The sequence below is a fragment of the Anser anser genome, assembly GCF_964211835.1.
Source record: "Anser anser genome assembly, chromosome: 2".
In the NCBI taxonomy this organism is placed as follows: domain Eukaryota; kingdom Metazoa; phylum Chordata; class Aves; order Anseriformes; family Anatidae; genus Anser; species Anser anser.
Genome location: NC_139721.1, coordinates 10,776,269 through 10,801,939, shown reverse-complemented (window position 1 = coordinate 10,801,939; position 25,671 = coordinate 10,776,269). Strand labels below are relative to the sequence as shown.

General features: G+C 40.8%; 1 long non-coding RNA gene across 2 annotated transcripts; it reads right to left on the bottom strand.

Moving 5' to 3' along the window:
• Positions 1-2,575: 2,575 nt before the first annotated feature.
• On the bottom strand, positions 2,576-24,646 carry LOC310894984. Of its 2 annotated transcripts, none has more exons than XR_014580330.1 (3): positions 23,364-24,646; positions 11,560-11,693; positions 2,576-2,945 (listed from the first exon to the last, which is right to left on the bottom strand). It is a non-coding gene; the product is annotated as an uncharacterized lncRNA (long non-coding RNA). The 2 variants fall into 2 exon arrangements; XR_014580331.1 differs by having other exon boundaries at positions 11,576-11,693.
• Positions 24,647-25,671: the final 1,025 nt, after the last annotated feature.

Here is a 25,671-nt window from a genome sequence, read left to right as displayed (position 1 = left end):
CTGATTAAAGTCAAAACCAAGATGTCTGTGAAATATGCTAAGTGAATCCCTCCCAGTACTCTGAGCAGCTAATGTCATGATTTTCTTGACAAATCTCTTTTTTGGGGATCTTTCTCCTCACTTCAAAAAAAAAGAAACAAATTGCATAACACCTGTTCATTCTAACAGTGAGGACATTCGTTATTCTCCATCATTTGCTTCCAGAGTTATGATTCTGTTGTCAGTAAAGATACTTTTAATATTAAAATCATTCTGAATTCCTACTTTTTTAGGGTATGAGGTATGAGATATGCAAGTATCTCTTGAAGAGTGAAACAAACAAAAATCAATTTCAGTTAAGAAGCGTTGGACTTGATGCTGCAAAACTTATCCTCCAAAATCAGTGAGCGTTTAGAACTCCATGCATAAGAGTCATTAACACCATTTCCAAAACAAATAATGATGCACATACATCATAGTTCCTTACCTGTAGCACACCAGTATGGCAGGGTGCGGGTGTTGTAATTAACAGGCATTATTAAAGCCAGCCTAAGAGGCAGTACACTCTACTACCACCCAGGACTGACCATCCAACAAATTCCAGAGACCTGAGTTCTAGCCTGAACTATCCTGCTGATCTGTCAGCCTGACTGACTCACTTCATCCTATTGTCGTCTTCCTAGTCTTCATTTCTTCAAACTGTGAATGTTATGGCAGGAAAAGGCTAGGAAAAATTCACCCTATTTATGGATTGATGATGGTCATATACTTTCTCTGAGAATGGGCAGGGAGCAGGCTATAAACAACAACAACAAAAAATTCTGATAGCAGCAGTCTTCTCTCTGGCCATACTGAAATGATGTAGTCTTTAACCTGGCAGTGACAGGGACACCTCTGGGCACGCAAGGGGTACAGGATATGAAGCACGGCCATGAGGGCAACTAGAAGTAAGGTCCACCTGGCTGCTGCTCTGCTGATCATGGACCTCTTATTCTGTGCCTCATTTCTGTACTCCTGCAATACAAATAGATGGTGATTTATCAACAAAAGATCTGTCAAATGTTGAACCCTCCCCATAGGCAATGTTTTACTTCAGCCTCAGTAACCTTAAAATTATTGCTGTGAAATACATGGCCCAGGAATACCTGTGCCTTCAATTACATTTGTGTGTAGTGCCTGAGCTGAATTCTGCATTCAACCAGTAATAGAAATCACTACTTATTCATGTATCACTTCTTACACACGAACGAATTTCTGATGCAAGAATAAAGTGAAAAGAAAGATATCCTTGAAGACAAATTCAACAGTTCAGAGCTTGCCTTTCTAAAAGTAAACATAAAGCAAGGAACAGACTATTTAGGCTTAGCACAAAGGGCCAGTTTAGCTCCAAGAAGCCAGTAGTCCAACATATCTTCAGTACAACTGATAAGGAAAATGGAATTTCCATTCATGGGAAATCTCAGCATTTAAAAAATAATACACAATTTAAAGTGCTGAAAAAAAAATAAAAGAAAAACTTCTGTATTTTTCAATCTCAAATAGTTTATTGGAAACACCACCAAAACATATGGGAGAAATAAAAAATTTTAATTTATAGCACCTGTAATGTTAATAGGTATATATTAAATGTAGTATATGGTTCTATATAGTAATATGGTTATTTTAAGAGATTCTATACAGTTATATAATTATTTTAAGAGAAACATGCAAGTACAGTTAGATAACTTATAACTTGTAAGTATAACATGATCAGATTGGAGGAAACGGTTTTGGAAATACAGAAGTAAAATAAGAAATTACTCTTTGCACTTGTTGTCATTTTGCAAGGTCCAATGAGTTGTTTTTTTGGAAATTAACTGTTACATTGAGAACATTTTGTTCAGCTCTGTACTTGAAACCTTCCTTTCTTGGCTGGCAACTTTTTCCTAGAAGCACCAAATCCCTTTTGCTTGGTTTCTCTGTGCAGATAAGCCTCTGGATAAACATTAACTAATTCATTTTTGGCCTAATTCTTGTTCTGTCACAAGTGTTGAAAAGTCAAAGGACGATTTTTTTCCTTCAGCATAATGAAAGTAGCTGGATATCATTAACCTGGACAGGAGTGTCAAACCCAACTTCTAGTACCCCAGAGGAAGTTCACTGCCAGTGTGTTGTGCTAAGCTGACTAGAGGAATTCTGTGCAGCTACACTGATCTAACAATATTAGCCAGTTTAATCTTTTCCAATAGCTGCCTATAAGCATCAACAGAAAAGGGGAGAAGTCAATTTGGATGTACAGGGAGAAAGAGAACTCAAATGAAATCTGTGGCCATTGAAAAAGGTTGTCCTTTGGTTACCTGAAACAAACATTCAAACCTCTGCACTTACAAGGGTTACGCTGTTTGATAAAGACATGCAGAAGCTTCACTAAAACCAGATTATTCTTTCTTCTAGTTTAACAATGAATAAAAATGCTACACAAGCATATGCACATGTTGCATCTCACGCGTCTTGGAAATATGTGGCTAACAGGCCACACAGAGGCTATGGCGTTAGGGGAGGGGGATTGATTCCTCCCAACTCTCTCTCTCTCTTTGTTTTGTTTTGCTTTGTTTTGTTTTGTTTTGTTTTGTTTTTCTCATTGTGATCATGGTTACAGAAGGACTAGATGGGGAGAAGTGACTGAAAAAGGGCAAAGTAGAAGATTTATTTTTTTTATTGCCCACTTTATTGCTCACCTTTATTACCCACAAGCTCACTTTCTTTTCACCTTCAGTTGATTTCATCCGGATTTAAAATGTCTCCCTTTAAAAGTTTTCCACAGAAAAATAGGCAGGATAGTTTTAAAATGAAGTTGAATGGATGCAAGTGATGGTCTGCGGGATACTTCTCTCCTGCCGATGGTTGGAGTACAGACTTAGTACTATCTGGTGTTAGCCCAGAGACTTGCTCAGTGCACTGCCACTTCCATAACCGATACAGAGTGTCTGTAGAAATGGAAAAGATGGACAGTCCTTAAATGAACAGGCACAATTTTGCAAGTCATATAAGATGACCTGAAAAATCCTTGTTAGAAAAGAAAGACACAACATTGCCTTTTATGACAACACGGCCAAGCCCCAAATAGCCTTAGAAGAGACCATAAACTACTGTTAAATAGTATGGAAGAACTGACATCTACTTTATTAGAAACGTTTAGAGTCAGGTTTGGTAATAGAACTGTGCTCTCATCATTATGGAGGCTCATAATGTTCTAACACACTTCCTAAACCTGGAAAAGATCAATTGTTATGCCCTTCATATAGTCTTTTTTTCATTTAATAAGCACAGATGCTAAAATCTTGGTCCAGATAATGGTAGATAGATTAACTAAATTACTCCCACACCTAGCAGCTTTTAGACCAAGTGGGGTTTGTATGTGGGAGCTGAGCTGAGGAAACTATTTAACCTTCTATATTACTTCAAGCATTAGAGAAAACAAGATTTAACAGGGCAAAAGGAGAGCAAAAAATAACCTCATTTAGTTATGTGCAATGGCTTCCCTCACCATAACAATAAAACAACAACAAAAACTTCGTAGGAAGATTTAATTAAAACTCTTTAAAAAAAAAAAAAACTCTTTACATCTCCTTACTAGGTAATGCTTAAAGGTTACAAATCATTCTCATTCAATGCAAACTGGGAAAATGAGGCAAAATTGTTGCTCAGCCCTGTAGAGTTGGATGGCTGATAATTTTTGGAACAGCTCCATGAGTGGAGTGTAGCATCGAAAACAAAACCAGTATCATGAAGTTGCAAAAGGATTTTGATGCCCTTTGGGTTTGTGTTCCTGAGAAAACCATGTCAGAATTGTGAAGGCAGACTGACTGTAGGACCCAAAACATCCTTCTGTATACCTTAAGAGATTCTTTAAAAATGGGGAAGGGAAAAATTCAGGACCCAGTATTATTAAGTGTAGTATCTATGAACTCAAGATCAATGTCTTAAATGAGTATAATCCTGTAAGATACATGCTGAGACAGTAGCTGTTCCAATGACTTCACGTTCTAACTAGAAAAGATGGTTATTAGAAAGGGAGCAGACAATGGAGAAACTTAGTTGTCCAAGACCCTCAGCCTACTGTCATCAAAGCTGAAGTTAATACCCAAGTTATAAGTCCCAAGCCAAGTCTGCAATAATACCTAGTTACACACAAGTTCATGCCCATGTTCTGGGCATCACTGGGACATCACTAGATCATCTATTTGTTTTCTTCCAAATAGGCAGACCTGTCACAACTAGTTTTTACAGCTATGCACAGTCACTGCAGGGTGCAAGCAAGGTTCTTGAGAGTAGTGGTGGATACACCAGAGGGTTGTGCTATTGTTCAGAGGGACTCAAGAACGGAAGAAATGGGCTGACAAAAACCTCATTAAGGAGACATGCAAAGCCCTTCACCTGGCAAGGAACAGCCCCAGGCTTCAGTACATTCTGGAGGCCATCCAAATGGAAGGCAAACTGACAGAAAAAGACCTGGGGGTCCTGGTGGACACCAAGTTAAACATGAATCAGCAACATGCCTTTCCCACAGAGTAGACCAACAGACTTCTTGGCTGCATTAGGCATATCCTTTCTTTGAGGAGTGGTGATCCTTCCCCTCTCCTCAGCAGTGGTGAAGTCATACCTGGAATACTGTGTCCAGATCTGGGCTCTCCAGTATATCAAAGGTATGAAAATACTGGAGAGATTCCAATGAAGGGCCTTGAAAATGATCAAGGGACAGGAGCATCTCTCCTATGAGAAAAGGCTGAGAGAACGGGGACTGTTCAGTCTGGAGAAGAGGAGGCTCAGAGGGGATCTTATCAATGTCTATAAATACCTGGAGGGAGGGTGCAAAGAAGACAGAGCCAGACTATTTTTAGTGGTTCCGAGTGCCAGGACAAGAGAAGACAGGAGGTTCCATCTGAAGACCAGGAAGCACTTCTGTACTTTGTGGATGACTGACCATTGGCACAGGTTACCCAGTGAGGTTGTGGAGTCTGCATCCCTGGAGATCTTCAAAAGCCTCCTGGACCTGGGCCTGGACACCCTTGCTCTGGGTGTCCCAGTTTGAGCAAAGGGTTGGCCGAGGTGGCCTCCACAGGTCCCTTCCAACCTCAACCATCCTGTGATTCTATATCATCCAGCACAATCCCACTGTTCTATTTTCAAGTCTTTCTGCATAATTCTTTCTTTCCTTACAGTCCAAAAGGTGGATTGCTCCATTTAGGCTGTTCTCTGACCCATTGTCTCCCAATGCATTTCATGTATCTATCCAACATTTCTTCTTTTAATATGCATTCAACAAAACTGCTTAGAAGAAAAACAGTAATTAAAAAGAATGTATGGCCTGCACTTTAATTCCCTGTGGTAACATTTCCCAATGATTTGTCAAATCAGGTCTTTGCTATGTTGCATGAAACAAACACTTGGTTTTAGTCAACGAGCAAGAAACAAAGGTTTGAGCTGAACAAAATTAACTCTGGGTGTAAATGACAGAATTAACAGGTAAAGTAACAGGCAGCATTTGAATTACCCCAGCATCTCATGACATCTAAAATGAGCAGGGCACAGCAGCTGGTAGAGCGTGGGTTGTGGAAAGCATTATGTTCCCGTCCTGAATCAGCCTCCAGTAATGAAAAGACATCATGCTCTGGAAGTGTTTATTGAAGTAGCATCAGGAAAGTGGACAAGGGTTGGCTACACTTGCTGAACACCCAAAGCATTTTCTTCCCATCTGTCAAAGTACTGCTAGGGCCACACAGTAGAGCAAGACCTGTGGGCAGATACACAGAGCTGATACAACACCATAGCATCGGTCATGTAGTCCCTAGGGGTGTTTCTTCCTGGCATGCAAAAGCAGTCAGCTCAACACTAAAGCTCATCACTGTAGGTGGTAATTGTTCTGAACAAGCCAGATACTCTACTGCCCAGAGCAGATAGAAACATCCTGTCTGTACACAGGTTTGTCTCCCCTTATCTGTAGTCTGTGATTAGGCACAATCCTGCAAGTTGCTGAGCAATGCAACCAGACACTCAATTCGCTCAGTCCCTGATGAAGTCAAATGCAGTTGAGGGGGCTCAACAATTTTTAGGAGTGCAGGAGAAGCACTGTACAGGAGACAGCTCACAATGCAGCAATCATTCATAGACATTGACTGTGTAGTCCACATAAAAGTGAACAGCTTAAATAAGGCATGGAAAAAAAACAGGTATAAAATCCAGGATTATATGTCCCATCTTTTATCCTTCCAGTCTCCTCAGTCTCCACTAAAATTATCCCATCCAGTTCAGGAGGAAATCAGTTTAAGTGAAACTTTAATACAGAGGAATTCTGCTTATAAATATTATTTGTCTGAAACAATAAGGTGTCTTGGATAACAATTGCTATATTGTTCATTAATAAAGCTTTATGGGAAATACTTCTGAAGAAGAAAAGCTATTGAGACTAGTAACCCACAAAAGAATCATTTTATTTGTAAAACACGGCTTAAACTTTCAAAAGAAAATACTGTTATACAAAAATCTGAAGGAAATAGAATTGAAGACCTGATCTCACATTAAATTGATAGGAATTGGCAGAATAAGCTAGGAAATTGATGTATTGCTTTTGTTTCAAAAAAAAAAAAATCTAATAAAACAACTCATATGGAGGAGAGAGGAAAGAACATTCAGTGAAATGAGTGATTATTCAGTTGTTTTCCTGAAATGTCAATTAATACAATTAAAGTTTTCAACAAATGTTTAATTTTTACATAGAAAGTGGAAAAGTTTCAAAAAAGTTTGATTTTTATTAAATTCAGTTAGAACTGAAAAGAAATTATTTGTAACTGTTTTACATCTCAAAATAGATTTCAAAATGTTTAGTGATAATGATTTGAGAAAACAAATTGATAAAAGTAGAAATTCAAGTGAATGTTTAAACCAAAGATTACTTTTCACTTTAATATTTTTCTTAAAACTTGAGTGACAAAACAAAAGAACAGGTAGCAAAAAATAATAAATAGATAAATAAATAAATAATAAAATAATAAAATGAAAGAGAAAGAAAGAAATAGCAGCAGTTAATGAAAAATGAAAATTTTGGGCTCTACATACAAATGCTTTGGTTTTGTTCTGTTTGAAAGATATGTACAGCCCAAACAATGCAGAATTAGTGTCTGGAAAATGTTAATGGCAGAGGCAGGCAGATCTCATGCCTTTGGTGTGCTGTATGCCCAGCTGGGAATCTAACCCTTAGCACTGTTAAACCTCTCACCTGCATCTAGGACAGAGAGCAATTACAAATGAAACAAACTCCAGAGTAGTTTGGTCTGTGTGCTTAGACTGCAAAACCCCAACTGGGAGCACATCTGGCAAGGACTTGTGAGAAACGTCAACTCCATTTGCCCTTTGTGGATGCACCTACGTGGGCAGCATAGTATGGATTTGAGCCTAATCTCAAGTTATGACTCTTCTCCTGCTGTGTTTACATGTAGGCACATGCTCCATGTGGATGCAAGCCAAGGTCTAGGGTTCATTAGAGCAAGAGCCAAGAGAAAGAGCCCAGTGAACTGAGCGGAGTGGTCAGCAGTGCACTAGCAGACAGTCTCCTCAGCTCTTCTGAAGTGCCACAGTGAAGGCTCTAAGCCTGAGCTGGAGCGTCAGAAGCAGTTGGTGGGGAGAGTGGCCTGGAGTGAATCTCACCTTTGTAGTGGATGCACTGTTTTCCCTTTCTTATACTGTAAAATAAGTGTGGTCTTATTATAATCCTCCTCTGCTCAGCACTGATGAGACCACACCTGGAATACTGTGTCCCAGTGTGGAGGTCCCCCACCTCCACCAAGTTTAAGAGATGTGTGCAAAGTCTGGAGATGATCCAGCAGAGAGGTACCAAAAATGTTCAGGTGCTAGAGGACATAACAGACAGTAGGTTGAGAGAACTGGGCTTGTTTTATCTGATGAAGAGGAGGCCACAGAGTCAATAGTCATATCACGAGCAAGTACCCAGAGATGCTGAAAAATCACCATCCTTGGGGATTTCATGGCTTGCCTAGACAAAGCCACAGCTGACAGTGAGCGTTGGCAATGAGTCCTGCTTGGAGACGGAGTCTGGTCCCAATTAACTCCAATCAGTTTCTCTGTGATTCAGTGAAACCTATGGTAACTTCTATTCATTTCATTCTGTAATATTCACTAATAAAGAAAACCTACTGATTGCTGACTTTACATTGCTGTTTATAGAAAATGTAATTGCTATATTTGTTTAGCTTTCTTTTCTCTAATGATAATTTAAGCCATTTATTTTGCTGCTCTCATACTTCCAGCTCAATTGATAAGTGTTCATGACTTTATATTTAGCAAAGGCTGTGGATGTATTAACAGCCTCATCCAACTGGCGTGGTTATCTTTCACATGAGGCAGCACATCGTGGTCCTGATGACTCATTGTCATTGAAGTTATTCCTATCCAAATCACTTACGCCATTTCACATTGTTATTGTATGTGCTTTTATCTCTTCCCATAAGCTGTCATGCATAGCTATTACCTTACCTTCATAATTACGAATTATACATAGTGGCCCCCATTTGAACAGAAATCTCATTAGCAGGAAGCAAGTCAGGGTATGGAAACATAAAGTGGGAGAAGAAATAGAAAGGCAAAAACTAGAACCATTTATATTCCTGTCTGCAGATACTTCCAAATGCTTGCTGATTCCCAGTAGACACCTCCCTCTCCACAAGACCATGTAGCCACTGATGATGCTGATGTAAAGTAACTGCTATATTTCCCTCCATAAGCTGTCTGTCCATCAGCAGAGGACAACTTTTTGTTGAGAGACTGTTACATACATAAAAGAGTTTGGATTCTCTGGGAGGCAAAGAGTAAAATTCATTATAAAGTTTGAGGCATTGACTTGAGTGTAGAAACACTTATTAGTGTCCTGATTCAGATCTAAAGAATCTCTCCAACAAAGGAGGCTCTTCTGCTAGTGAAGCACAATTTAAGACTCATAGCTTGTATACACAGGGAAAATTACCAGCTTAATTATGCCAGTATAATTATACTAACTTAGCTGTGCCAGTAAAATTCTCCCTCTATGGACATCGCTGTTCCATTATAAAAATACTTCTTTTCTATAGAGATCATCTCAACATAATTCAAATCAGGACATTTATCTTGAGGTAAGAAGGGAATGGGAAGTTTAACTGGTAGCATATAGTGGGACAACTATACTAGTATAGTAGGCCATTTCCATGTAGGCAAGCTTTCAGTTGTTCACAGGAGTGTGAGATTGTGTCTTCTTGATGAAAGCTCTGGCCTTAAATGTTTTCACATTGCTTCATCTACTGAAGTCAGAATAAATAATTATAAAAGAGAATCAGCTCAGTAATAGGATCTGATAAGCATATATCTCTGTTCAGCGAATTGCTGTGCTTGCCTCATTAGGATTAACCACCCCGCAGACAAAGAAGCCAAGTCACAGCTTCTAAGGATGCAGAGCCAGATGGAAGTTCCTATTCAAAAAATGTCTCAGGAGATGTCTTAGCATCTGTCATTGGTGAACATTATGGGTAAAACCTTAAGAACCACCCCTAAAAAGGGGCAAACAAAAGAGCTGGTAGAGTATCTGTGAGTGTCTCACAAAGAATTTGAGTTCTTATTTTTTAGCTGAGATATTGCATTTCTAATGTGTGTTATACAGCCCTAGCCCGATGAAAATCCCTTTACATGGATCTTCATGAGAAAAAAACCTTCAGAGTCTTAACATTAAAGCTTTGTTGGCTCAACTCTGCCCTGTGGTTAGTCACAGAGACTCACAGCTCTTTAAGAACAATCATGTTACGAATTTTATTAGTAACTGAGAATCACTCCTACAATGTGTGAAAGAAAGAAGCAGGAAAGACAATGTACCACTGGGTTTTCCCCTACAGCTTTTACAGAAAACACTCCATTAAAATATTTAAGCACTCAGAGCATCCTTCCACTATCTCCTGATTTTTGCACTACCCTAACTGGAACAATTTTGGGCAGAGACTTGTGGAAAATATCAGCTCCATTTGCCTTCTGTGGGTGCACCTATGCAGGCAACATAGTGTGGATTTGAACCTAAGCTCCTGTTCTGGCTCCTCTGCTAGGCTCTGGTGTAGACTTAAGCCAAGGTCTAGAGTGCAGTAGAGAGAGAGAGAAGAGGTAGAGTCCAGTGGACTGAGCAGGGTGGTCAGTAGTGCACCAGGAGACACCTTTGCCTCATCTTTTCTGAAGTGCCACAGTGAGAGCTCTGAGCCTGGCCTTCAGCAGCACTAGCACCCAGAAAAGCAGCAAGGAAAGGAGCAGACTACAGGACTGACCATGTGCAACCCCCCTTGTGGGTTAACTTTTTGTGTAAAACATTTTCTTTTCACTTCTCTCAGCCTGTGAGAAGCGAAAGAAAATGAAAACCAAGACACTAAATGTGCTACCAAAAACTGCTTTCAACCGTTGTGTGTGTTTGGTGACCAAACAGTATGTTTGATGGACCTTGGTCAAAGGCCTTGCCTGAATAGGAAACACACAAACTGACCTGGTCTGAATGTAAGAAAATGGTATTGTACTTTCATCAGCATTAGCAACGTGGGTCCTGATCCCCAGAAGTGACTATATGCTTCCCAGAAGATGCCCACGGAGAGCACCTCAACTCTCAGGACATGATGAATTCCTCCTGAGATGAGGCATCCCATCTCCCTTTTAGTAATTCATGCTCCAAGACTCCTTCATTCAGGATTGCTCAGCCACTAGATGTCTCTATGTACTACAGGGCAAAGCAGAGAAGATGAACTTCAGACCAAATCCAAAGGAATCATAGGATCATAGAATCATAGAATATCCCGAGTTGGAAGGGACCCATAAGGATCATCAAGTCCAACTCCTGGCACCGCACAGGTCTGCCCAAAAGTTTAGACCATGTGACTAAGTGCACAGTCCAATCGCTTCTTAAATTCAGACAGGGTTGGTGCAGTGACTACGTCTCTGGGGAGCCTGTTCCAGTGTGCGACCACCCTCTCGGTGAAGAACCTCTTCCTGATGTCCAGCCTAAACTTCCCCTGCCTCAGCTTAATGCCATTCCCACGGGTCCTATCCCTGGTCATTAAAGAGAACAGATCAGCGCCTGCCCCTCCACTCCCCCTCGCAAGGAAGTTGTAGACCGCGATGAGGTCTCCCCTCAGCCTCCTCTTCTCCAGGCTGAACAGGCCCAGTGACCTCAGCCGCTCCTCATACATCTTCCCCTCTAGGCCCTTCACCATCTTCGTTGCCCTCCTCTGGACACTCTCCAACAGTTTAATGTCCTTCTTGTACTGTGGTGCCCAGAACTGCACACACTACTCCAGGTGAGGCCGGACCAGCGCAGAGTAGAGCGGGACAATCACTTCCCTCGACCGACTAGCGATGCCGTGCTTGATGCACCCCAGGATACGGTTGGCCCTCCTGGCTGCCAGGGCACACTGCTGGCTCATATTCAACTTGCTGTCAACCACAACCCCCAGATCCCTCTCTGCGGGGCTGCTCCCTGGAAAAAGGGGCTCCCCAGGAAAAGCTGAAGAGAAAGCAGCATGGGTGGCTTACTATTTGTGTCTTGTACCTCTGGCTGGATGATGTAGAAAAGGAATGATTTTCACTTGCTGACAGACTGCATGGTTGTGAGCATTCTTCAAGGAACGTGCTCCTTGCATGTCCTAGCTTGAATTATTGAGCTGGAACTTGGGAATATCCACAGGAAAAAGAAAGAAAAAAAAATCTTTTACTTTTCAACCTCTCAAGAGGCAGATGTGTATTTCAGTTTCTCCAGAAGAAGCTTCTCTAAATTAGTCAGCCTGTCCCACAGAGGAAGGAAAGTTTGGAAAGTTTACAGCAAAGGGTGTTACTTATTCATTGCAGTGGGCAGATCATAAAAGGACAGCAAGTTTTCCCCAAATCCTGTCCCTGTGTTAGTTCTGCCATTTACTCCCACATACACTGTTATTTTCTGATAATATTCTTGTGTTTAGGGCCTGTGTTTAGCTTATCAGCACTTGGGGGTGTGTAAGGTCAAGAGACATAAAAATAGGTTGTGCAAACCTGACAGGGTCTGCAACAAATACCAGTCTCTGACCTGACTGCAGAGGTAGAAATCATTAGATGAGGAATACGTTTGAGTGACTGCAGGGATGTTTTATTTTTTGCCTGACAAACAACCTCTTTGGTTTGTGAGAGCTGGGCCACGCAAATGTTGGGGACAATGTATACAAACACACAGATTTAGGGTGAAAAAATACAAATGTTATACTATGGACCTAATTCCACAAGTTGCTGACACCAGAGCTATGCTGGCAATAGTCTTTCAATGGACTTAATTTCTAGAAGACAAGAGCAAGACAGATGTGTCAGACTAGGAACCCCTGGAAGGAAATCTACATAAATCATACTATTGACAATCTTACCCGGACACCTCATTCCCTTTTTACTTTCCTAATCATAGTTTGCTTGTAAATAATTAAGGCAGCACACAATAGACCTGCTCTGCAAGCAATGATGCATTGTATCTGAAAGGAGAAGTTCTCCAGTAGTATTAGGACCACCACACTAGTTCATAGAAAGCTCTACAGGTATCAGTGAGGAGTTTAAAGTGTCAAATGAAAAGCTAGTACATTAAAGGAGATTTCCAATAGTATATCTTATTACTCATCACTGACTCAGCTTGATAAAGTAAAGTCAATAGGAAAAGTTGCCAGCATTCTTTTATGTTGTAATTATTAAAGAGCAACCGCCAGTGTTCCCACACTTTTAATTTTTTCAAAATTATTGCTCTTTGCCCTTTACCACATCTGTGTTTGCATAACCAAATGGTGTACAGCTTGTCAACACCTCTTTATGCCTTACCTTCCTCCCTCCAGGGTTTTGTTTATGTGTCATCAGTACAAATCCACTTCTAAGGTGTAGAACATCCTTTTTCACAGTACACAAAAGGGATCAATAATTACCATATTAATTCTCAAGCATAAGCTCTGAAGGGATGAAAAAGGCCTTTATAATCAAATCCAATTTTAGGAAAAACATCTCAGCTAATTGCCTCACACCCTGGACTGCGGGGGTTCCTTTCTGGTTATGTTTGGTGTCAAGCAAAACCATCCAGTATGTAGGCAAGAGTGAAGAAGGCACCCAGCGATATCCTCTGGCCAGGGTCACTGCAAGTCCAACACCAGTTCCCTCACCCCCGTTAACACATTTGGGTGCCTAGAGCCATGTTCTGTTACCTCCCATGAACCCAGGTCCCCGTGCTTCATTTCTCATTGTTGTTTCCCAGCAAATTCCTGTTCTGCACCTTGCTTACATCTGATGAATTATGATGAACCCTTACAGAGTGGGTGCTAGGGATTGCAATGAATGTAGACCAGCTGTGAAAATAATCTCTCAGTCCACGATGATGACCTGGACAAGTATTCAGGGCTGTGTGATATTGGAGAAAGTGATAATCTAGTCAACTTCTACTGTTTAGAGTTCCTGAGGCACTTCAACCTCTGCTCCTGTGAGTGTTCAGGTGCAGTCAGGTTTGCTCTGGTAGGCATCTAAATTGTTGTAATTCAGAGACAGACAATGAGGCTCTGACACTACCTCAGAGAGGCCAGATTTATTAGATGTGCTCAGACTATGCCTAATACTGACAGCATCAAAACAACACTTACTGTTCTGACTCCTACCTACATGAGGACATTTAAAGACCAGACGCTGGTGCCTGTCCAGACATATACCTTTGCCTACTGTTTCCCAGAAATTAGCCAGTTGTCCACTTGGTGCCTTGCAGAAATGAATCACATCTATAAATGCTCAGTAAAGTCACTGTATTGTGAACAAAGAGCAATATACTACTCTTTCAGAGATCTAAATTGTCCACTGTTTATATGGGGAAACCCGTGTGCCCAGCTTAGGTGCCATCAATCACCCTGATGGATTAGGTACCTGCTGACTTCAACTTTGTGTTACTTATATTTGATGTCTGTGGTAAAGTAGTTTGAATATAGATTTTATCCCTTAATTCAAATCATAGTAGCTTGTTCAAGCACTGGAACTTCTGCATTTAGTCCTTGGCAAATAAATACATGGAAGTTGAGATGGTTTCTTTGAACCTCAGATTCTGGATTACCTTTTAGGGAAAATTTTTCTTGACAGCTCAAGTAAATCTATTGTTCAGCAGTACTACCTACTTCAACAGCAAAAAACATTTGCTGGTCTTCATTTGTAAATGCTATTCCACCTCTTCTCTGAATTTCCTTTTTGATGTTACATAGGGTATTTGCATAAAATTGAGGAACTAAGCCAAATACTTCCATTACCACTTCAAAGCTGCTGACCACCATGAAGCTGGACTGGAGTAAATAAGGGGAGAATCTGATGCAATAGGGTAGTTCAGTATAATTATATATCCATTGTCCAATACCATCAGAAGCTAACTTGCTTCAGTTGTGTCTGGCCAAGCCCAAGGTAAGCTTGGATTCAGCACCATACTAACACTGTTAGGCATCTTCTGGATCACAGCTGATTCATGCCCTACTGGCTAGAAGCATGACCAGAACTTGCTTTCATCTGTCTGCAACAGACTTAGTAGATATTTCCTAAAGATTAAGTTTAGTCAAGATTTTTAATACAAAGGAAGTCACAATTCTTTTCTTATGCATTTGCATCCAAGCTGCTGGGAATCCTGCATACTGATTGAGATGTGATATTGCAAAAGGTTGTAGTCAGGCTGGGGGACAAAGTAAATGAAGGAAATAGTTACAATTCTAAAATGGTGCTTTACTTTGTAAATCAGGAGAACCCCTCTGTTCAGTAAACAGAATAAGAGAATGGCTGAAAGAGTTGTGTTTCTCCACATTCTTTGAAACAGGTTATCCTGGTTGATGTCTCAGGGATGTCACACAAACAACATCTTGAGTTTGTGAAACAGGAGAGGCTAGTTAGACTATCATTCTAGCAAATGCACGGATCACTGTTTCACATTTACACAGTAGGATATAGACTGTGTGAAGTGCTGAATACTGAAGATGTATTTCCTAGAAAAAAAATAAATTGAATGTTAAATCCCTTCAGCCATCCAACAACGACAGGATTTCACAACTGTCCCATTTTGGAAGACAGCATTCCTTTGACTGTATTATTCTTTGCCCCGAACAATTAGTAATTAATTCCACCCTGAGAGCATTGTTCAGACTGATCTTATTCTGATTCATACTATATTAATGCTCAGTTCACCACAGTATTTTAATACGCACAGTAATACTAATAATAGGTCATAGAATCATAGAATTGTAGAATCATAGAATGGATTGGGTTGGAAGGGACCTTAAACATCATCTAATTCCAACCTCCTGCCATGGGCAGGGACACCTCCCACTTGACCAGGTTGCTCAAAGCCCCATCCAGCCTGGCCTTGGACACCTCCAGGGATGGGGCATCCACAGCTTCTCTGGGCATCCTGTTCCAGTGCCTCACCACCCTCATAGACATGACATAGATAATGAACTTAGTCTTGAAATAGAACCAAGTTTGTGATGCAGACTGCACAGTAGAAGTTCAAAAGTGAATAATGTGACCAAATAAGCCATCCTTGATGAAAATTAGAATCCAGGTTTTGAAATCACATACTCATGAACTGTAGGTTTGGCTGTATGGGTGTTACACATTCACATTCTGGTACAACATCTGCACTTATTTTCACTTAAATTGAGATAAGACAACTTCTGAGAATGAGCAAATGAATCAAGTCTACAAAGTTGGGTTCTAGGTAGTTTTGTTTCTTTGTTTGTTTGTTTGTTTTTGAGTTACAATGGGCATTCTTGACTCCAAAATCTTCTCATGGACTGTGAGCCTGGGAACCCATAACTGTGGTCAGCATGGCTCCACCCCCCACTTGCATCCAAGATCACTTATGATTGATCTCTGAAGCTTTGGGTTGGAGATACTTTTGGCCAATAGCTATTCACCACAGCTATGGATCAGATAAGGCAACACCTGAATGTGTCTGAATGTGTTCAAGATGTTAAAAATAGTTAGGATAAAATCATATCCCATGACAGTTAATAGATGTTAGCTTACTACTACCTGCTGTTTTGATGTTGGTGAAATGGCTTCTTCCAACAAATAGGACAACCTGTTAATAAGAAAAATTATTTTACTTTTCCATAGCTTCTTTGTATTCTGTCCTGTTATTTCAGGACATGGTCTTGACATGCCATAGCATGATATAATTCATAGTGACACTATCAAATGTGCTACAGCAAAATATCAAGCAGGGGAAGGGAGAGCTCACACTATCATGACATGTAAGTATTTCAGATTTCAAACTGCTGCAGGCAAAGTCTGATATATACTGTCATTAATGAAAAGCATGTATATCCTGCATGTTATCCGCTGCTCAGTCAATAAGGCTTTTGAAAAGGAAGACTCACAGTCTAGTGGCTGAAGGAGTAGGCTAAGTTTGAGTTTTTTACTTATGGTGACCTCATGTAACCCTTTTTCATTCACCCTGATAACTGTGAAGTAGGGACAAAGAATCACTAAGCCATGCTTTCAGCAACATTAGCAGGCTTGACTCATTAATATCAACATTGTCTGTAAATTTTTGGAACATAACAAGCTACCAAAGAATGCATGAACATAACAACAGTATGGATGTCAGCAAGTAGCAAGAACAGGACAAGGGGGGATGAGCCAGGAGCTGAAAGTAATCCTTTTCCCATAACATCTAAACACATCAGGAAGAGCAAGCTGCTGGTAGCAGGGTCCATTAACAGTCCGATAGAGGGCAAGGAATGAACCAGGTTCAAGGTCTAACCCCTTGTCAAGCCAGGAACAAAAGGAAACATAACTGCAAGAAAGGTCCAAAGTCCATCTGGGTAGACCTGTTATATATTTCAGGTAAGTGTGGAAGGCCCAGACCTGAACTTAAATAGAGTTCTTCAATCAATGGCCAGAAGATGTATGTGGAAATTCCAGGTGAAGCTGGGCCTCTTAAGGCCTTTTAGTGTAATCATGGCCCTAACAGAGACCTCCTGGATCATCAGAAATGATCCCTTGGTATTACATAGAGCCACATTTAGAAATTATCTCTGCAAATGTCAACTTGAAATGCTCAAAGTTTTTGCTTTTGCTGTTCATAATAAGCTGAATCATGGAATCATAGAATATCCTGAGTTGGAAGGGACCCACAGGGATCATCCAATCCAACTCCTGGCTCCACACAGTACCACCCCAAAATCAGACCATGTATCTGAGAGCATTGTCCAAATGCTTCTTGAACTCCAGCAGGCTTGGTGCCGTGACCACTGCCCTGGGGAGCCTGTCCCAGTGTCCAACCACCCTCTGGGTGCAGAACCTTTCCCTAACACCCCGCCTGACCCTCCCCTGTCCCAGCTCCATGCCGTTCCCTCGGGTCCTGTCGCTGTCCCCAGAGAGCAGAGCTCAGCGCCTGCCCCTCCGCTCCCCTCGTGAGGGAGCTGCAGGCCGCCATGAGGCCTCCCCTCAGCCTGCTCTGCTCTGGGCTGAACAAACCAAGGGACCCCAGATGCTCCTCATAGGGTCTTGCCCTCTAGACCCTTCACCATCTTTGTAGCCCTCCTTTGGATGCCTTAATAGTTGTATGTCTTTCTCATGTTGTAGCACCCCAAACTGCACACAGTGCTCGAGGTGAGGCTGCACCAGCACAGAGCAGAACAGGACAATTCCTCCTCTCAACTGGCCGGCAGTGCTGTGTTTGATACACCCCAGAGTATGGTTGGCCCTTTGGGCTGCCAGGGCACACTGGTGACTCATCTTCAACTTGCCATTGACCAGAAACCCCAGATGCCTTTCTGCAGGGCTGCTCTCCAGCCTCTCATCTCCCAGTCTGTATATATACCCAGGGATCCCTCATCTCAGGTGTAACCTGTATAGGTTGTCCTAAAGTCTCATAGTTACCCTAGAGTTAGGCACATTTTATTGTCAAGACGAATTTCTGTCCATTGCCCACTGATGGCCATTTATTTTCAACCCCCAAACTGGCTTTAGATGAAATGTCTGAACTTTCTGTTGCTCCCACTACTGGTTTGTTTGTAGTTCAGTTGTTGTTGTTGTTTGTTTTGTTTTGAGAACAATGGTATCATTACTTCCTTATCACTACTCAAAATACCTTATCAGCTATATGGTATTTGCTCTCATTTACAGCCACATCACAGCAGTGATATCTAATTAGCCTGTGACTGACTGTTGCTGCACACTGTTTTTTTTGTGTTTTTTTTTTTTTTTGGCCTTTTCAAAAAGTTTATAGTTTATGAAGAAGTTTATGGCTATAGTTTATAATGGGAATTCTTGTGGTTCTTCTATAAGTACATGACCTTCCACCTCATACAGTTAGACACACATCCATTTCTATTTCACTCATCAGAATCCTTCATTGCCTTCCATGATCTGATCCTCTGCTGTATTGCTCTTCTTTGTGTCGACACCTAATTTCATTTGCACACTCTTCCTGTTTGTATGAACATCACTAATTATAAACTTGGCGATGTGTGTTAAGAGCGATCTCTGATGGTTCACATTAGTACCCTGTTCTCATAGAGTCAGATGACAGGATCATAGAAGAATTCAGTTTGGAATGGGACTCTAGAGGTTCATTAGTCCCCTGTTCAAGGTATCATGAATATCAAAGTCAGATCCAGTTGCTTAGACCATTAAATCCTTTTTCAACATGTCCACAGTTGTTTCATTCCTGCCTAATTTCTTATGGCTCCTGAAACTTTTAAAATTCCTTTTTGTCATCTTGTCTTTACTAAAAGTAGTTCTCATTTCACACTATATTTAGATGTTTACTGAAGTTCAATTATCTTAGCTGTGAGCCAGTTCATTTCTCTGGAAGTGAAATATTTTTTTGTACTTCCCTTTTTGCTACTAATTGTTGTTTTGGCCTGTCCAGTAGTCTGGAGATTTTTTTGTGTGTGTTCCTATTGTCTATGCAGATTCATGAAATAGAAAAATGGAAACGGTGGGCCTTTGAGATCTCTGACTACTATAATTACTTCCTTAAATCCAATCATATGACAACAAATTTTAACTAATATTCCTGTTTTAATTCTTCTTTTCTTTCCTTCCTACAAATGCTGCAGTCATGCAAAATGCTGCAGTCATGCAAACTGTTAGACCTTAAATGAAACTCCCTATTGCCATGCTGGAGACCAGCATTACCATTCTTAAGATTCTTTGTAAGTCAGCTGGAACCTACTAGGAACTTAACACCCACATACAATGGCCTTATCCAAATACAACATTTCTCAAACTTCCCTGAAGTTTGATATTCTGACAAAATATCACGTACTTATTTTAGCAGTACAGGGTCATTAGGAAGAAAATATTAATGCTCAAACAAAAAAGAAAGAAGGAAAAGATAGAAAAGAAAGAGAGAAAGAGAAAGAAAGAGAGAAAGGAAAGAGAAAAAGGAAAGAGAGAGAGAGAGAGAAAGAGAGAAAGAAAGAGAAAGAAAGGGAAAGAAAGAGAGAGAAAGAGAGAAAGAGGGAAAGAAAGAAAGAGAGAGAGAGAAAGAGAGAGAGAAAGAGAGAGAGAAAGAGAGAGAGAGAAAGAGAAAGAGAGAGAGAGAAAGAGAGAGAAAGAGAGAGAAAGAGAGAAAGAGAGAAAGAGAGAGAGGGGAGAAAGAAAGAAAGAGAAAGAGAGAGAGGGGAGAAAGAAAGAAAGAGAAAGAGAGAGGGGAGAAAGAAAGAAAGAGAGAAAGAAAGAAAGAAAGAAAGAAAGAAAGAAAGAAAGAAAGAAAGAAAGAAAGAAAGAAGGAAAGAAAGAAGGAAAGAAAGAAGGAAAGAAAAAGAAAGAAAGAAAAAGAAAGAAAGAAAGAAAGAAAGAAAGAAAGAAAGAAAGAAAGAAAGAAAGAAAGAAAGAAAGAAAGAAAAAGGAAGGAAGAAAGAAAAAGGAAGGAAGGAAGGAGGGAGGGAAGGAGGGAAGGAGGGAAGGAAGGAAGGAAGGAAGGAAGGAAGGAAGGAAGGAAGGAAGGAAGGAAGGAAGGAAGGAAAGAAAGAAAGAAAGAAAGAAAGAAAGAAAGAAAGAAAGAAAGAAAGAAAGAAAGAAAGAAAGAAAGGAAAGAAAGAAAGAAAGAAAGGAAAAGGAAGAAAAAGAGTTCTACTGACCATTATCAAACAGTCAGTGGATAATGAAGTTTCTAGGTTGGACTGTGCATCCTACTGACCACTGAAACATTTACCCGTACATAAGGCCACTAGCATAAACCACCACAGCCTGATTACGTGCATGCCTTCCAGCACCCAGGGAAAGGTGCCACTAAATGGAGGCCAAACTCCAATTGCTGTGCACAACTAGTAGGGATTGAGATAGCTTGAAGAAACAGCAATGAGACCAGCAGTCTTTCATCTCTATGTCACTGATGCAACGAAATGCAGACTAGATCAGTGATGATCAAAGTCTTCTGAAAGTGTGCATTAACAAACTGGTGGTGCAAGTGGCACTGCCTTGCTCAAAGGCACAAGAACAAAGTTGCAGTGGCAGAACCTGGCCAGATTTAATCCAGTCTCCTTGGTGACATCAGAACTTGTTGTTTTCTATTGTTTATTGATTGCTTGTTTTTTTGTTTTTTAAGATCACAGTGTACAAAACATGAACAATAATGTATATTAAATGGTATGAGAAGAGCTTTCTCCTATTAGACGTGCATCCTCTTTTTTTTTTTTTTTAACTGTACAATGGATCACAATCTGTTGGATCCAATAGATTCATCAGAAGTTGTCGATGACCAAATGCGATTGCAGTCAAAATTTAGAAGAAGCTGAGAACCGAGAGAAACAGGAGTTTTGACTCTGTCACAAGGCTGGGGCAGAGCAGAAATGTCTCCCAGCATAGCGGCAGGAATTAAGCTCGTCCCTACTTGCTAAGTCTTCTGCTTGCTTAACGCCAAAACACGGAGGCAGGCAAAGCTCTAGCAATTATATCAAGTACTACTACAAATACAATGAAAACTAACACAAGTTGGATGCAGTCACAGATGTAGAAGCAATGGACTGTTTGATCAGACAGTATTTTTGTCTAAATAGCAAAAACATTGAAAATACAATTAACTTTTGCTTTCTACAGGTACAGCAAGAGATATCCATGCACAAGAAGACACAAAGTGGGATCTGTGAATCCGTTTAGCCACCACACAGGAGTGAGAGATTATTCAATTACCGTGGCTGGGTGGAAACAAGCAAGTGCAACATCAAACTATGTTGGGCATTTCTTCAATGGATATTTTGTTCTAAATCAAAGCATATTGCCAACTAATAAGGTAAACACAATGCAGTTCAGTTAGGAAAGAAGTAGGTTAAACCAGCTGTTCATTTACTTTCTCTGCGTCAGAAGCAGGAACTCAGTGAGTTCCTTGAACTCGGCATTCTCTTTTCTTTCAACTTTGTATATATGCCTTCACAATCTCCTGGTTTTTTTTTTGTTGTTTTTTTTTTTTCCCCTTCATACTGCAGGCAATAACTGTGAAACTCTTTAATTTAACAATATGTTCTTTGTCCTGCAACTGTTCCTGTTTTGCAACCACATAGATTATATGTATGGGCCTGTAGGAATAGTCAAACAGTTAATAAGGGTAGGGTTTGGCATGCTTTCACTATGTACAAATTCTACAATCAAGTCCTGACAGGAAAGCACTGTATCTCGTGTGGTTCCCAGTCCTGACTAAAATATGCAAAATATGACTACTGGGAATGATACCTATTTCCCAAAGGATAATACCTTTTTTTTTTTTTTTTCTTATCAATGCATCATTGAAAAGTATTTTGTTTATATTTATGCCATTTATTTTCCCAAGCATACTAGGTTTTCAAAAGTGACCCATGGTTCATTGTGCTTAAGATATAGAGGTGTTATTTCAAATTGTGTTACACCCTTAATACAGTGTGAATGAAAGAACTACAAAGAGACCTATACCAAATAACTGTATTAACCCCTGAGGTTAAATACTCATCTGCATGATTCTCTGGCTCTTCTGGTTCACCCATGTGCCCTGTGCTTGAGTGTAGTGCACATCCTACAAGAAGATAGAAATGCACTGTGCAAAGGGCACTGCAGCACAGAGGTACTGCAAACAGGATGAGGAGAGCAAGGGTCTACTCTTCAAAGCAGCTGCACAAACTCAGTTACTGATCCTGCTGATGAGATGGGAACCTGAGTAAAATCCAGTGTGTTCCTCTAGGGTTGCATCAAGAGCATCAGGAACACAAGGCAGGGAACACAGTAAACAAAAACCACTTTATTTGTATCTAATAAAGTAAACAGTCATCAGTGTGAACATGTATGGAGCCCAGATCTGGAGGTAAGGAAGTAATATCTTTGCATAATCCCTTTTTAGACAAGAAAGGCATTTAAAGTTCTTCATGTGGTCTTGGGCCTTGAACCTGAAGACTGAGTTAAGCAGAATAGAAAGACAGAATTCAAATGGGAATTTTCTCCTCTTTAAAAATTGTCTTACAGAGGTGGAACCTCAAAAGACTTGGGATTCTTGCTCTGACCTCAAAAGACTTTTGAAAATGGTTACTTACTTAAACCACTGGAATGCACAGGAGCAAGTCATCTCATGAGGTTCACAGACAGTCCAAACAGAAGGTAAGAAAGCTCAGTCAAAACTTTTAGACCACTAGAAGGTGGAGATTTAAGCTTTAAAAAGATGTGAGAAATCTATCGATTGGCTCTCCTTTGGCTCATGCTTGAAATGGACACCCAGTTCCAGAGGCCAGAGCCCCTCACATCCTCTGTCAAGGTCCACCTGATCTGCTCACCAGCATGAGACATAGTCTGTTGTCTTTCAAAGGGAGAAAGTGCTCTTTTGTAATACAGCAGCTTCTAAACCTGGCAGAGCCTGGAGGAACTCCATCACTGATTTTCTCCACTATCATTCAGTTAGCTTTACCTCCATTGCAGCTCATTACATTTTTGGCCAGTTTTTCATGTATACAAGACATGAAAAAACACCTCTGAAAATCATAAGCACAAAGAGCACAGAATAATTCACTTTTAATTCCACTTTCAAAATAGCTCTCTAAAACCAAAACTCTAAGGAGTTGTAGTGAGAAAAAAGAAACCAGTCTGTAGAAAACAGAAAAAAAGGAAGGAAAAAAAAAAAGGAGAAAAAAAAAATAGCACAAGGGTTAAAATAGGTGGGAGCAAGAGAGAGACACCTCACCACACAGCTCATGAGCCACCAGGAATGATGGTGCAATGCTGGTTTGCCCTCCAGCCAGGGAGAAGGAGCAAAGCTCTCTTCTTTATAGCAGCAATGGGAGAGACAAGCTCTCCTGCTTTTCTTGTTCTTTAGCGACAAGTCCTGCGCACCATAAAAGTCTTTTCCAGGAGCTTACCAAGTCAGCACAGCCTTGGCAGTTGTGCTGTAGGAGGGAGGCAGAGGACAATTCGGGGTATGCTGTATTCGACAGGTACTCTGGCCTCTGAAATGCAAAAGGGTGGGCAGGAGCACCCAGCTCACCTCTCTCCATGCGATTTGTGTGTGTATGCCTGGTAAGGGACTTGCGCAGATGCCATGAAGCTGCTGAATATTTGCCACCTGTGGGGAGTCTCCACCCCTGGTGCTAAGCCCATTCCCCTTTGGGCTTGGCAGAGGACATGTATTTCTCGCATAACAAGCCTCTTAAAACTCAGAATAGCAGCATCTCTGTGCAGTGCCATATCTCCCAAGTTCCCTAAACCTGCTGCCTAATTAAACCTGCTTCACTCCTATGCCCCAGGTTGTCCAGGGTTGTTAAGCCAGAGCTAGCTACTGTTCTTGCCTGTTACGCATGTATCCATCTTCTTCCTGTTCTTTAGATTCCTTTGTGCCAGGGGACACAGACAGTAGCAGAAAGTTACACCTCCTGGTTAGTCCAGTGTTTTAGTCAGTATGGACTGTTGTTTCTGGCTCAGCAGTGTTTAGGCAGATAGCTTTCCTCTCAACAGCCCTTATTTTCTCTTGGATAGATCTGTTACACAGATGAGCATATTTGCCCAAAGCACCACAAAAGACAAGTTTTTACTCTCCCATTCTTTCAAATGCATAGTCACCACCAGAGACAAGTGGTCCCTACAGAACTGTTATTTATCCTGCTGTGCACAAAGGTTGTAGCACTGCTCAGTCAGGATAGCACAGACTCATACACCATTCCATGAAAAATAAATAAATAAATAAATAAAATAAAACAAAAAATGTTTTGAGCAACATTAACCTCAATTAGCCAAACGTCCCAGTCGTGGTAATAATGCAGGCACTGCCCTTAGTGATTTCCTTCCACTAGGCAATTCAAAAGGACCTAACCAAATTCCTTAACTCTAAACGGTAGGCTTTATCTGGTTATATCATTTGGCTGTCTTCCAAGTGCTTAGGCTTAATATCCCTGACTGTTGGGAATATCGTTATCAGTAAAGTGCCATGGACATTTATGGTGCTATATAAATGCATATTATTAATTAATAACTACAATACTAAGTGCCGGTATTTTAAACACTTACATGAGTTGTCTTACAAGCCACAGCACACATTGCATTTTAAAGTTGATAATGCAATCAGAAACACTAGCGGATCATAACTGAAGCCCTCTTTGGCCATGGCAGAGCCTGAGCTTTCCCTCTCCCCACCTCTGTCCCCTCTCTGCACCCCTTCAACCCTCAGGCTTTGAGCTGGTGCCACTCCTGTTGCTTCAAAGCTGAGCCCGAGCTGCAGGCCACATGAGTCTGGGTGTCAGGCGTGCCTAACCCAAAATCTGACTGGATGCCAGCATCCGTGGATCCTCCCTGAAGGAGGGTATGATCAGTGGCCTATGCAGTGATCAGAAACCCATTCAAATAAACTACTGTCTATTTAGCATCAGGAACAAAGCATTTAGAGACAAAGGGGTTTCAGAACTACAATCAGGCTACACGTATCTATCTTACTTATCCTCTTTCTGTCTCCTAAGGGTACCAAAAAGTAGATCTCACACCTCTAGAAATCCTCCAAGGTTTGCTCTCCTCACAGGAGCCAGTATCCTAAGAAAACTTTTACCTTGAGCCATATCTTTAGACTCTCACCCTTAGCATTCAGAGCAGAGCACTTTAGTTGCAGGTGTATTGGTGATAATCAATAATCCATTGTAATGACGTGCTAATGTATTAATGGAATTTGATCCTGCTCAGTGGAGTCAATGGTGAAATGATGAATTCCTGTAAGTATATTATTGACTGGGTATAGATGCATAAATTGAAAAACATTGCACACAGACATGGAGCACATGTTCATGTGCAAGATTTCTGACTAGATTTTTTCCTGCCACCCACCTTCACTTGAACCGTGTTGTGCAACTTAGTTCCCTACAGTCCCTATACTTTCATGTAGTTTATAAACTGACTAGCAACAAATCATACACCAAATTCCCATAACACACAAACAAACTCCCAAATCACTGATCCTGTACTAAGCCAGGCATTGAGGAAGAATATGCTAAGAAGCCTTCTTTTCGTAGTGAGGTTCAAAATTATGTCTTAGCTACCTGACTCCTCTTTGCCTAATGCCACACTAACCCAGGTCCCTCACAGGTTTCCCTGTTTTCCTAGGCTACTTATCCTACTGACGCCATGGCCTTCCTTACAACACACAGAAAAGTCAGCCCCTCACTGAACAGGGCTTCTTCACAAATATCA